Below are 14,378 nucleotides of genomic sequence, written 5' to 3'. Positions count from 1 at the left end.
TGCTAAGCGAAATAAGTCAGTTGGAGAAAGATAAATATCACATGATCTCACTCATTTGTGGAATATAATGAACAACAAACAGATGAACAAAAACAGATCCAGAGACAGAGAAGCATCGATCAGACCATCAAACCTCAGAGGGAAGGTAGGGAAGGGTGTAGGTAAGGGCTAGAGATCAACCAAAAGATTTATATGCATGCATATAAGCATAACCAATGGACACAGACATGGGGGGGGGTGGGCATGAGCGGGGGTGAGGGTGGAGGGCAATGGGGGAATAAGGACACATATGTAATACCTTAATCAATAAAGAAAAAAAGAAAGTCCCTAAAATCCTATTAATTCTTTGTGCATTGGACCCTAAATTTTTATTATGTTTTGAAACTTACTTTGCCTACCCCATCGTTTTCTCTTTTTGTTAGTCACAGACACTGATGGAGACAGATCTGCCTTTTCATTTCCATCATGGAAACTTAAATGTCTTTGGTGAGCAAGTATTCACAATCCCACCACCCTTGGGGGTAACTAAAAGGCTGTGGCAGTCGTTTTCTGGGGTGAATCACAAAGGCCAGACCTAATTTGGTGAATAGTTTAGAATTTAACCACTGCTGAAGACTAAATTTTTGCATGTGAATTTTATCTTGGCCAACAAAAATAGAAATCACCATAGAGGAGTTAATTAAACATAATAAACAGTCCAGGCGGAACAGGAAACTGCTATTTTTCCCGTCTCCAAAGCTTCTATTACAGGGGAAGGAAGAGCTAATCAGCAAAGAGTCAGGAACATGAGAAGAATGGAGACTCATACAAGGACTCAGTGTTTGGCACTGAAGAAAAGCCAAGTCACAAACTTAATCCCTGGTGGTTCTCATCTCACGCTTGCTGGGAGGGGCAGGGGCCACGACCTGCATTGAGAGTTCAGGATGACCTGCAGGAGGGCCGAGACACACAGTGAATACACTATACAAGAAATATGAATTTTGAAGGCATGGGGGGCCAGGTGAAAACCTCTTTCATGAAGCGGCACCACAGAGTCTGGGTCCGCCTGCTTTTTATTCACTGTGAAGACACACTTGCGCTTTAGCAATGCATACAGGCAGATCAAAGGTAAAGTTTGGTATACAATGTAAAGATGACCAGGTCAGGAAATCGCCTCGAGCCATCGCAATCACAGGAGGAGAAAACTTGTGTTGATTGCAGCCCTGCTGAATATCCAGGTCCATTGGCCTTCCAATGTCTTTCATGCTAATACTGTTATTCTTTGGCCTCTGGCAGGCAGGGGATGAAAAACCGTTGGGATCAGTTACCTACAGAATTCATCACATAACATGACATTATGGTTACAGGCGGGATTTGCAGGTAGGTGTACCAAAATACTTTTGGTGACAGGATAATACATGTCAGAGAACTTTGAAGACTGAAAAAAAAAAATGCAGAGAAAGATATTATGTGGAGAAAGTAGGGGATGAGGCGAGGGAGAAAAGAAGAAGGTGGAGGGACATTAAAAAAGAGAAGGCTTCCTCCCCTGAGCCACAGAGTTGAAGACAACTCCTTTAAGAAACCAAGAAACAAAATGCACTGCTCTCCACAGAGGTAAACAGCACCGAGACTTGTACTAACTTAAAAAGACTCAGTGTGAAAGTGGACGGAAGATTTCCACAGGGCTTCCCAAAGAGCCAAGGCCCTTCTCCCCACCACCGAATCGCCCAACCGTAATGATGGGTGAGCCAAGCGTACAGCAAGGAGAGGCCACCTCTTTTCACCACTCTCTAGAATCCCACAAGTCACATGCCATTTGCAGCGCGGCTGTTGGTTGTCAGAACAAGATTGTCCTTTGCTAGATGTGGGGAGGCTGGGATTAGGAAGTGGGTCCTTTTCTGCTTTCCCGGAGCCCAGGCCCTGTGCCTCTCCCACACAACTTGAAGATAGCTGCTCACATTTGCTTGGTGCCTCCCCCACTGAGCGCGCCATCTGTGCTGTGAAAGACACCAGAGGCCTCGTGGCTGAGGAGCTGCTGCAGCCAGAGGCCCGCAAAGGACTCTGGGGTCCAGTGATGAGGAGTAAACCCCAGAAAAAATATCTTCATGTTGAGCTGGGTCATGTTAAAAGACAGATTAAGTGAAGAGGCATAAAAACAAAATTATTTCCTGTAAATTTAACTTGGCCTAAAATATCCATGTGTGCTGAGGTCCTGAGAGCTGCAAAGGGGGTGGTTATAAATAGAATGGGGCTGGAGGAAAAGTGGAAGAAGAACAAGGACAAACTGTGATTTTCCCACTTTAATAATGTATTGCTGTGCCAGTAACACAGAAAGATGCAGGTACGCTGGAGAGGGCCTGTTGGCACCGGGACCATTTGGGAGGAAGAATAGCATTAGTTTTCTGTTGCTGACCTAAAAGCAGTTACATTTATGCATAGGAATGAAGATGAAAATGCATACTGAGTTATGAAAAGAGAATGAAAACAATAAAAAGAAACAAAAATATTTAAGCAACTTTTTGAGATTGCAGTAATTCAAATGACCAAATAAATAGACTTGAGACAAGAAATTTAGGTTTAGACCAACCAAACTGAATAGAAGCCAAAGCTTCACTGGTTAGTACATTGGGAATTATTTTTCAAGGAAGTCATTACAACACTCAGGATTTTCTACAGCTTCAAGAACTTCGCCCTGAGAAAAAGGAACCCTCCTGCATTGCTGGGGGGAATGCAGACTGGTGCAGCCACTGTGGAGAACAGTATGGAGTTTCCTCAAAAAACTAAAAATGGAACTGCCATTTGACCCAGTGATCCCACTTCTAGGAATATGTCTCAAGAAACTAGAAACACCAATCAGAAAGAATATATGCACCCCTATGTTCATGGCAGCACAATTTTCAATAGCCAAGATTTGGAAACAGCCTAAGTTCCCCTCAGCAGATGAGTGGATTAAAAACTGGGGTACATCTACACAATGGAATACTACGCTGCTATGAAAAGGAAGGAACTCCTACAATTTGCAACAGCATGGATGGAGTTGGAGAGCATTCTGCTAAGTAAAATAAGTCAGTTGGAGAAAGATAAATATCACATGATCTCACTCATTTGTGGAATAATAATAAACAACATAAACTGATGAACAAAAACAGATCCAGAGATGGAGAAGCATCAATCAGATGCTCAAACCTCAGAGGGAAGGTATGGGAGGGTGGGGGTAAGGGTTAGAGATCAACCAAAGGACTTGTATGCATGCATATAAGCATTACCAATGTACACAGACACCAGGGTGGTAATGGCATGAGTGGGGGGCGGGGTGTCAAAGTGGGGATAAAGACACATATGTAATAACTTAATCAATAAAGAAAAGAAAAAAAGAACTTTGCCCTATTTGCATAACTTTTGCCAAGTTACTTTCTCTTTAAGACTCATGTTCCTCAGTTCTGTAAAACCAGATGAAAATCACAAGTACCTTACAGGGTTGTGGAGGTGATGAATGTGACTACATATGAAAACAAAGCACTTTACAACCTGTAGCTCTAAAGAAATGATGATAATGACAGTCAACTCCTTAATATTTTGAATTTGACCTTGTCCTCATGGAGTCACATCCATGGGGTTATGATTTTTAGAGTAAAGTTAAGGAGTAGGTGCTCAACTTAGAGTAGATGACCCTAAACATTGGTTACTGATAGAATTAAAAACACCAGCACCCTGGAGTTGGCATCAGGAAAATTCTAAAACTAAAAATCACCCTGGGCCGTCTTTAGGTGGCTGTCACACACCACCGGGTGCCAACCTACACTATTTGTAGTATAAGGTGAAAATAAGCATTGAAAGAGAGTGTGGTCAAGCAAAGAGGATGTCATCAAATGCTGAGTGGCTGTGATAAGTGTAGGAGAAGGGCACCATCCCTCCAGTTGCTCAGGTCAAAACTCATGAGTTACAGGGAGGGGAAATGGGAGTTATTGATCAATAGGTACAGATTATCAGTCTTTTAAGATGAATCAAGTTCTGTGGATGGATGGTGGTGATGGTAGCACAAGAAGGTGAATGTGCTTAATGCCGATGATCTGTACACTTAAAAATGGCTAAGATGGTAAATTTTGTGTAATTTGTATTTTGGCACCATTTTTAAAAATTATGAAAGAAACAACAACCCATGAGTCACCTTTGATTCTTATATTCATTCATTAATAAAATGAGATAACCTGGGGTGATATATTTTTTTTTTTTAATGAATCTTTATTGTTCAGATTACAATTGTTTCTCCTTTTTCCCCACATATCTCCCCACCACCCAGTTCCTACCCCCCCCCTCTTCCCTTACCTCCCCCCCCCCGCTGTCCTTATCCATAGGTGTATGATTTTTGTCCAGTCTCTTCCCATACTCCCCACACAGACACCCCTTTCCCCCTGAGAATTATCAATCCACTCCCATTCTATGCCTGATTCTATTAAGTTCACCAGTTTATTCTGTTCCTCAGATTTTTAATTCACTTGACTTTTAGATTCACTTGTTGATAGATATGTATTTGTTGTTCATAATTTTTATCTTTCTTCTTCTTTTTCCTCTTTTTAAAGAATACCTTTCAGCATTTCATATAATGCTGGTTTGGTGGTGATGAACTCCTTTAGCTTTTTCTTATCTGTGAAGCTCTTTATCTGCCCTTCAATTCTGAATGATAACTTTGCTGGGTAGAGTAGTCTTGGTTGTAGGTTCCTGCTATTCATCACTTTGAATATTTCTTGCCACTCCCGTCTGGCCTGCATGGTTTCTGTTGAGAAATTAGCTGATAATCGTATGGGAGCTCCCTTGTAGGTAACTAACTGTTTTTCTCTTGCTGCTTGTAAGATTCTCTCTTTGTCTTTTGCTCTTGGCATTTTAATTATGATGTGTCTTGGTGTGGTCCTCTTTGGATTCCTTTTGTTTGGGGTTCTGTGCGCTTCCTGGACTTGTAAGTCTATTTCTTTCATCAGGTGGGGGAAGTTTTCATTCATTATTTCTTCAAATAGGTTTTCAGCATCTTGCTCTCTCTCTTCTTCTGGTACCCCCATAATTCTGATGTTGGTTCGCTTGAAGTTGTCCCAGAGGCTTCTTACACTATCTTCAACTTTCTGAATTCTCTTCTCTTCATGCTTCTCTGGAGGAGTGTCCTTGGCCTCTTTGCATTCCAAATCTTTGAGTTGTTTCTTGCAATCCTCTAGTCTGCTTTTGGGTCTCTGTATAATATTTTTTATCTCAGTCAGTGTATGTTTAATTTCTAGTTGGTCCTCATGGAATTTATCGGCCTTTTCCAAGAAATTCTTGAAAAACCTTATAACCGTGGTTTTGAACTCTATGTCCAGTCGCTTGTTCTCCTCCATTTCTTTGGTTTGTGATCTGTTTCCTTGCCTTCTCATATTCTCTGCTTCCCTAAGTTGGTAGGGTAGTTTTGTGTACTAGGTGACCTATTGGTTCAACGGGTCAGCCTCCCAGTTACTTGAGGTGGACACTCTTGGTGTACCCTTGTGTACTGTGTGTCCCCCAGCAGGAGCTACAGCAAGGGCTAGTTTTCTCCTCCTTTGCTTGGGCGGTTTTGGAGCAGTCTGACTGGAGCTGCAGTTGGTTAAGCTGCTCCAGAACAGGCCATTTATATGCAAAAGCCGCTGTGTGGAGCCGGGGCGGGTTTGTAGAATGTGCGGGGCGGGGCCTCAGGACGGGGCGGGGTCTCAGGGCGTCACTAGGCTGGGGCGTGGCCAACGGCGATGGCTGCTGTCAGCCGTCTCTGCCTTTCCACGTTTCCAAGTCCCTGCGCCCCGCGCTCCAGCGCAGTAAACAATGATTGCTGGGCGCACCACTGCAAAAAAGTCACTCTCACTTTCCGACCCGATGGCCGAGAGTCCAGCTTCTCCCCGTAGGTGCCTGGGTCCCCCGAGTGTCCCCAGAAACTGGATTTCAGAGCGATCGGGAGCTTGTCTCCCTGCGGGTTGAAGAAAAGCCGCGCACCCAGCCGCCCGCCGCCGGCCCGATTCACGTGCCTCCGTACCTCAGCTTTTCAGCGATTGTGCTTCTTTCTCTTCTTAGTTGTAAATCTTCCACTCAGCCAGCTTTCCCGTGGTTCTGGGTGGTAGACGTTTTTGTCTTTTAGTTGTATTTTTGAAATTGTTGTGTGAGGCAGCAGATTAGTTGTTTAACTATGCCGCCATCTTGGTTCCTCCCTCCAACCCTTTTCTGGAGTCAGACAATTCCCTGGGGTGATATTTTGAGATGATGGGAGGAGAGATTCTGAAGTCAGTGAATGCTGATATAACTATTTTGACTCCTTGTCTGGTGGCTGGAAGCAGAGGTGTTTCTGAATCTGATGTTTTTCTTGCCCAGGTGATGCCTCCATCACAGCTTCGCCACCAGCTTCTCTATACCACCCTCAGGCATTCAAACCCTCTGGCCCAGGGCGAATAGCCTCACTTCTCATTCCTCAGGTTGGCTCTGGGTGAGAGGAGTGGGAAATAGAGGGAGAAAGACATGTAGAAATCTATATATATATAAAACCTTAATATGCAAATAGGCCAAACAGCAGAACAACCAACCAACCAACCGAACAGTTGCTATCATGTGCACTGACCACCAGGGGGCACACGTGGAACATGGCAGGTGTCAGCAGCAGGCGGGAGAGTGCAGAACATGGCGGGTGTCGGCCACGGGGGGATGGTGGAACAGGTGAGTGGGGGCACCAGACCAAGGCGGGGCGCTGGTCGCTGTCATTGGGGCGTGCCTCTGGTGGTTACTGAAAGTTCTTGTTCCCGTGTACCGTGGTCCCGCCCAGTGCTCACACCCGCTGCCAGCGCTGGCCCTGCTTGCATCTGCTGCAGGCACTAGAGCACTGCTCGCACCCGCTGCTGGCGCCCGGCACCAGTCCTGATCACTCGGCGCTGTCAGCAGGTGCGAGCGGCAGCTGCAGCCCCAATCTCCCTGAGGGCTTCTCCACCTCCCCCTGCTCCTGAGGGGCAATCAGGGCAGTAGCCACTGCTCGTACCCACTGCTGGCGCCTGCCCTAATCACTCCACACCATCAGTGGGTGCAAGCAGGGCCGGTGCCAGCTGCGCGTGGGAGCTACTGGCAGAGAGGGGACTGGGAGCTGCGGCAGGAGGGGCCAGGCGGGGACGCAGAGGATGGGCTGAGACCCTCCCCTGTGCCCACCCCAGCCTGGCGGCCTGCAGTTCCTTTCAAGGTGCACGAATTCATGCACTGGACCCCTAGTTTAAAATAAAAATCAAACAATCCAGCATTCGTTTCCATAACAGAATGATGTGACTTGCAGTGATTTTTCCCTGCATTTTGGACAATAGGAAGACTTACCAGGTTTTTACAGACTCTGGAGGCTCTTATTTTGGATGCCCTGCCCCTAATGGTTTCACTGTTGAACGAAAGCAAAAGCAAACAAGTGAATGCTCTGGGAGCAGGATTAAAGACTTTGGCCAGAGATAATGTCCCAAATCCTGTGTCAATAGGTGATGTATAACACATGATTCACATCCTGGTAGGTCCAAAGCTAAAAATTAAAACAAATAAACCAAAGTAATATCAGACCAGGAAGCCAGTTTGAAAACTGCCCATACTTTATTTTCTGACACGTCTTTATGGAGAGTAGCTACAGGCTTCCACAGGCTTCCCCCTTGACACCTGTTGCTAACACTGGATACGGCAGAAGCCTCAGGCATTGGGCGTGGAAGAAACCTTTGCCTTCCCGAATGATCCACGAGGAAGCAGAACACGAAGCAGGTGGTCTTCAGGGGGATCTGAAGGCCGATCCTGTCAGAGACATAACGAGTGAGGAGGCCAGAAATGCTGTGACTTGTGAAGGGTTCATTACCTTCAGACGGAGGGTAAACTGGAACAGCATTTCAAGGATGTTAAAAAGTTGTGCGTTTCTGTTTCTTAATTTACTCTTGATCCACTAAGTCCTCTCAGGAATTTTTCTTGTGAAAATAATCAAGTCCAGGATGGTATTTTACAGAATTGCTTATAATAGCAAAGAAGAAAAATTGACAATAACTTAAATATTATGTTGGTTAAATAAATGATGTTATTTAATACCATGGAATATTATGAAGACACTAGAGGCCTGGTGCACGAAATTCGTGCACGGAGGGGGGTTGTCCCTCAGCCCAGCCTGTACCCGCTCCAATCTGTGACCCCTCAAGTGGATCGGGCCTAAATGGGCAGTCGGACATCCCTCTCACAATCCAGGACTGCTGGCTCCCAATTGCTTGCCTGCCTGCCTTCCTGATTGCCCCTAACCGCTTCTGCTTGCCAGCCTGATCACCCCCTAACCACTCCGCTGCCAGCCTGTTTGCCCCCAACTTCCCTCCTCTGCCGGCCTGGTCACCCCTAACTGCCCTCTCCTGCAGGGTTGATCACCTCCAACTGCCCTCCCTTGCAGGCCTGGTCCCTCTCAACTGCCCTCCCTTGCAGGCCTGGTCCTTCTCAACTGCCCTCCCTTGCAGGCCGGGTGCCTCCCAACTGCCCTCTCCTGCTGGCCATCTTGTGGTGGCCATCTTGTGTCCACATGGGGGCAGGATCTTTGACCACATGGGGGCAGCTATATTGTGTGTTGCAGTGATGATCAATCTGCATATTACTCTTTTATTAGATAGGATAGAGGCCTGGTACAGGGGTGGGGGCCAGCTGGTTTGCCCTGAAGGGTGTCCCTGATCAGGGTGGGGTTCCCCTGGAGCATGGGGCGGCCTGAGCGAGGGGCCTGTGGTGGTTTGCAGGCTGGCCATGCCCCCTGGCAACCCAAGCGGAGGCCCTGGTATCTGGAATTTATTTTCCTTCTACAATTGAAACTTTGTAGCCTGGAGCGGAGCCAAGCCTGGGACTCCCTCCTCGGTGGCAGCCATTTGTGTTGGGGTTATAATTGAAACTTTGTAGCCTTAATCGGGTGGGCCCGGCCAGGGTGTGCGGAAAGCTTTGCTTCCCCTGTTGCCAGGAGCAACCCTGGCCTGCTCTCTCAAGCTCCATTCTGCCGCCATTTCTGTTTGAATTTGTTTACCTTCTATAATTGAAACTTAGTAGCTTGAGTGGAGGCTTAGGCCTGGCAAGGGCAGGCGGAAAGCTTGGCTTCCTCTGTTACCTATGAAACCTTGCTCTCTGTGGCTGCTGTAGAGCCTAAGACCATCGGAAAACACAGATATTTACATTACGATTCATAACAGTGGCAAAATTACAGTTATGAAGTAGCAACGAAAATAATTTTATGGTTGGGGGTCACCACAACATGAGGAACTGTATTAAAGGGTCACGGCATTAGAAAGGTTGAAAACCACTGCCTAACCACTGAGAAACCCCAGCCATGGCAGAACAAGAACTTTTAAAATAGTTAAATGATAACAACAGTATAGCAATGTCATGTATGCCTCAGAAGGCTGATTGTTAAGCCTTTTCAAGTCACCCCTCTCTAGCTCCCTAAATCCCACTTTATGCTCCACCATTCTGAAGTAAAAGACATCTTAAGACTGTCTTTTTGTAAATAACAGTATAGTATAGTAATTCGTAAACAGCAAAACCAAACCTCATCGTTTGAAACACTTCTACAGCATTGCTGTGTTACATGCTCTACTTTACTACTTTCATTAGTATTAAAGGATAAAATAAATATGTCAATTACAAAGTTTTCCTGAGGCATTGTACTTTTATATTTTACTAGAGGCCTGATGCATGAAATTCGTGCAAGAGTAGGCCTTCCTTCCCCCAGCTGTCGGCTCTGGCACCAGGGACCCAGGCTTTCCTCTGGCTGCTGGCAGGCACCTGAGACCCAGGCTTCCCGCGCAGCCCTGGCTTTGTCTGGAAGGTCATCTGGAAGGACGTCCGGTCTAATTACCATATTATGCTTTTATTATTATAGATGCTTCACTTCAACCTATTTTTTCTATACCTTGGGACAGTTCCCAAGTTTCTGTGTAAAGTTATCGAGGGCTCAGTAGATGGCGCTGCTACATTGTCTTTTTGGTCAGTTTTCCTAGTTGATGCTTTCTAGGACCCTCATCAGAAACTTGTAATCTTAGCACAGGGGTTGAGAGGAAAACCCAGATCTCTTAACCTAGTTCTAATTAGGTACCAACTGAGATTCTAAGTCTCCTTTTTTTCAAATCCTTTAAAAATTTTGTGTCTTGAGTAAACAGAGATATTGTCTAAACATCCATTACTTGGGTATTTATCTTTAATACCTGTCATCTGAGATTCTGAATGTATTCTGCTAATATTTTCTCTCCAGGTCTTAAAATCTAGATAAGTAGATGAATCCTCTCACAACTCCTTTACTATTTTTTTCAGAACATAAAACAACAAAGTCCAGAGAAGTCATGTTACTCTGAAAATTGAGTTTTGCCTCCCAGAAAACAGCCTTTCAATTTTTAAAAACATCACTTACACTAACAAATAGGATAAACTCTATCTGATGAGTGAACAAATGTGTGACAAACTGGCTGACTGCAGCATTTTTCCTGCCCCCCCCAGGCCTGTTACTAGAGCTGGCTAATAGGCATCTTGTTCAATTTTTTCTTTGTCTTATTATTAAAACTAGGAGCCCAGTGCACAAATTCATGCACCTTGAAAGGAACTGTGGGCCACAAGGCTGCAGTGGGCACAGGGGCAGGTCTTGGCCCATCCTTCATAACCCTGCCCAGCCCCTCCTGCCATGGACCCTGGTCCCCTGTCTGCTGGCAGCCCTGCTACCACTCCTGCTGCCACTGCTCCCATGTGCTGATGCACGGAGTGATTGGGGTCAGCAGCATCAGCGGGTGCAAGGGGCAACTGCTACCCTGATTGCCTCTCAGGAGCAGGGGGAGGTGAAGTCCTCAGGGGTGATCGGGGCCAGCAGCCGCTGTTCACACCCACTGATGATGCCGAGCGATTGGGACTGGCACCGGGCACCAGCAGCAGGTGAGCGGCGGCTCCAGTGCCAGCAGCAGGTATGAGTGGGCCCATTGCCAGCAGTGGGTGCGAGAGTTGGCTGCTGGCCCTGATCGCCCCTCAGGAGCAGGGGGAGGTGGAGAAGCCCTCAGGGACAATTGGGGCCAGCAGCAGCTGCTCTCATGTACTGATGGCACTGAGTGATCAGGATCAGCGCTGGGCCCCAGCAGCAGGTGCGAGCGCTGGGCAGGACAGCGGCACATGGGAGCAAAGAATTTTCAGTAACCACCAGAGGCTCGCCTAGATGACAGGGACCAGAGCCCCGCCTTGGTCTGGCGCCCCTGCTCACCTGCTCCACCATCCTGCCGCAGCCGATGCTCACATGTTCTACGCCAGTGATGGGCAACCTTTTGAGCTTGGTGTGTCAAACTTCGCCAAAAAACTGAGCATAACTCGGGTAGTGTGTCACTTTGAGGAAAAAAACATTATTTTGCGATATTTATAGTTTAAATAACATAAATGTATAATTGGTATATATAATTGTATTTAATAAACCAAAAACTAAATATTTAACTTACCTGCTTAGTGACTTCTTTATTCATCCGTCAGTCAGTTTCTTTTGTTGGTCTTTTTTTTATTTTATTGATTTTTTACAGAGAGGAAGAGAGAGGGATAGAGAGTTAGAAACATTGATGATAGAGAAACATCAATCAGCTGCCTCTTACACAACCCCTACTGGGGATGTGCCCGCAACCAAAGTACATGCCCTTGACCGGAATCGAACCTGGGACCTTTCAGTTCACAGACCGACGCTCTATCCACTGAGCCAAACCGGTTTCGGCTCTTTTGTTGGTCTTGATATTATTTAGCTTGTGTGGGGTGCTGTGAACTAAGGTAAGTGAGGGGGAGGGGGAATTCTTTAACTAACCTGCCTATTAGTGACTTTTTTGTTGCTGAATTTCATTGGCTAAATCTTCAATTGAAGGTTGGTATTTTGTACACTTCAGGCCCAAGCAAGCGCTACTAACTTCATCTGTCAATCTGTTTTTTTTGTTGGGTTTGATATTATTTAACGCTGAGAATAAGGCCTCACAAAAGTATGTAGAGGGAAATATTGTGAGTAAAGCCATTGCTATATTTTTCAGGGTGCTAAAAGTGTCTGGTAGTCGGTTCCAGGCACTCCAAATTTCCTGTTCGTAGTGGCACTCCTCTTGATTCTCCAAGCGGCACCTTTCCAGATTCTCAAGCTTTGACCTCAAGTCGACAAACACCTGAGCCCAGATACTGTCTTGAAATTCTGCAAGTTGCATCTCCAAATCATCAATTTGCATCCATTGGAAACCATTTAATTCCAAACTACTGTAGACTACTACATCAGGATACTTAATTATTTTCATGGTCTGTTCTAGACTTCTAAATTGACTAAATCTATCACTAAACTGGTCAAGTAATGAGTCTAAAACATGCTGGTACTTCATATGCAAGAGTTCCATTCCATTTTGTACAGCTGCACTGGCCTTCTCAAAATACTTTGTTACTCGAGGAAAATACTTATAAGTTTTAGTTTCTACATCTCGCTTGAAAATTTTAACTTTACTTTCAAAGGCTTTTATGTATCCAAACATAACGTCAATATTTTTGCCAAAACCTTGTAACTTTAAGTTCAGTTCATTAATATGAACAGAGAGATCTGTGAAAAACATCAGGGTGTTGACCCACTTATCATCATTAAGCTGAGGAAAGTTTCCCAGATCCTTATCGTCAAGAAATACCTTAATTTCTTCAAAGCACCCCACAAAGCGCTCAAGAACTTTGCCTCGGCTCAGCCATCTTACATTGTTGTACATCAGCAGTCCACTGTAGGTGGAATCAACCTCAGTAAAAGTGCCGAAAATTCTCGCTTGTGAAGGGGCGAGCAGCTATTAAATTAACTATTTTTGTAACAACTGACATTAAGTCATTTAAGTCGGTGAATCCTGCCTTGGCACATAAAGCCTCCTGATGGATAATACAATGAAAAGGCACAATCGGATGTCCAATAGCTTCTGTAAACAATTTGACAAATCCGACTTTTCCCCCCACCATATTTGGTGCCCCATCTGTTGTCACTGACACAACTTTAGAGATATCAATGCTTAGGTCACGAAATGTTTGTATAACAACCTTACATATTTCGCTTCCTGATTTACTTGTTGACACTGATACTAACTTTATCAACTCTTCTCTCATTGTGAGACCATCAGAATATCGACCAATAATGGCCAACTGAGCTTTGATGTGACATCAGTAGTTTCATCAAGAGAGATCGAAAAATATTTACACTTCCTTATGTCTCTCTTTAATTGATGTTGTACGTTTGTGTTCAGTCTCATTATTCGGTCTTTTATGATAGTTGTACTGAGTGGTAACTCAGATATTCTCTTAATAATTGCATCTTTATTCTGCATATCGTGAAATAGAACTGGTGCACATCTTAGGAGAGTTTCTTTAATAAATTCTCCCTCACTAAGCGCTTTTCCATGCTGAGCTATAGAGTGAGCAATGCTCAAACTTGCAGATGTTAAATTTGTAGAGCCTTTCATAAATTTAAGGATGGAATTAGATTGGCTCTAATAAAGGTGTAGCTGCCTGGAAATGTATTCCTTCCTTTCATCCTCACTTTTTTCCAAGAGCTGGGAATGATTAGTTTCAAAATGTCTATTTATATTCCACGTTCTGCTTACTACCGTTTCAGTACATAGAACGCAAAACGATCTGCCATTTTTTTTCTCTAAAGCCATACATCTCGGTCCATGTCTCTTGAAAGGGTTGGCCACTGCTACTACCACTTCCTTTACTTAACCTTAGTTTTTAATTTTTTTTGGTTCTCCATCGGGGGGCAGTGACAGAAGATAGAATTATAGATAGCTTGTTAGGCCTGCAGGCAATTAGGGGTTAATTAGCCTAACTAACCACAAAATGGTGCATGTAACTGTCTTTTAGGAAAGGGCAGGGTTAATAAGCAGAAATAGGGGTTAATAAGGATGCACAACAGTAATAGTGGTGAAATGGAGTCTGCACTATGGAGCAAGATGGTGTTCCTTATGTGAATTAAAATGGCTGCCGCTATTTCTAATGGTGGGAAACGGCACCCATAGCACGCCACAAACCCTCGCCTCTCCCAGCCTCCCCCTCACTTATCTCAGTAATGATGGATTAGAAATCCATGACACCCCAGAACAGTAGATAATGGTTGCTGTGGTTAACTGTTATTTGGTTACTGGTAATGGCAGGGCCCCCAGAGATGCGTCCCCCGCTGCGTTTTGCTGCTCCCTGCTCTGCCGGCGGAAGTGAGGGCAAAGATCCCGGTTTAACCGGAAGTCCCAGAACTAGACGCTCTGTGCTGGACTTCTGTTGTTTTGGCCTACAGACCTCCGGCACAGAGTGTCTAATAGGGGAGGATGAAACATTGGCGACTAGAGTCTTGGAGTCTAGTCTTGGAGTAAGACTCTAGTCGCCAATGTTTCATC

The 14,378-nt window shown here is 45.1% G+C and overlaps 1 long non-coding RNA gene across 1 annotated transcript; it reads right to left on the bottom strand.

Annotated features, from left to right (window-relative positions):
• Window positions 1–7,579: 7,579 nt before the first annotated feature.
• On the bottom strand, window positions 7,580–11,531 carry LOC129150669 (uncharacterized). The gene is made up of 3 exons (XR_008557384.1): window positions 11,448–11,531; window positions 11,219–11,337; window positions 7,580–7,767 (listed from the first exon to the last, which is right to left on the bottom strand). It is a non-coding gene; the product is annotated as an uncharacterized LOC129150669 (long non-coding RNA).
• Window positions 11,532–14,378: the final 2,847 nt, after the last annotated feature.

This window comes from Eptesicus fuscus, chromosome 2, assembly GCF_027574615.1.
Source record: "Eptesicus fuscus isolate TK198812 chromosome 2, DD_ASM_mEF_20220401, whole genome shotgun sequence".
In the NCBI taxonomy this organism is placed as follows: Eukaryota; Metazoa; Chordata; class Mammalia; order Chiroptera; family Vespertilionidae; genus Eptesicus; species Eptesicus fuscus.
The sequence above is the reverse complement of the archived record's forward strand: the minus strand, read 5'-3'. Positions and strand labels throughout refer to the sequence as shown.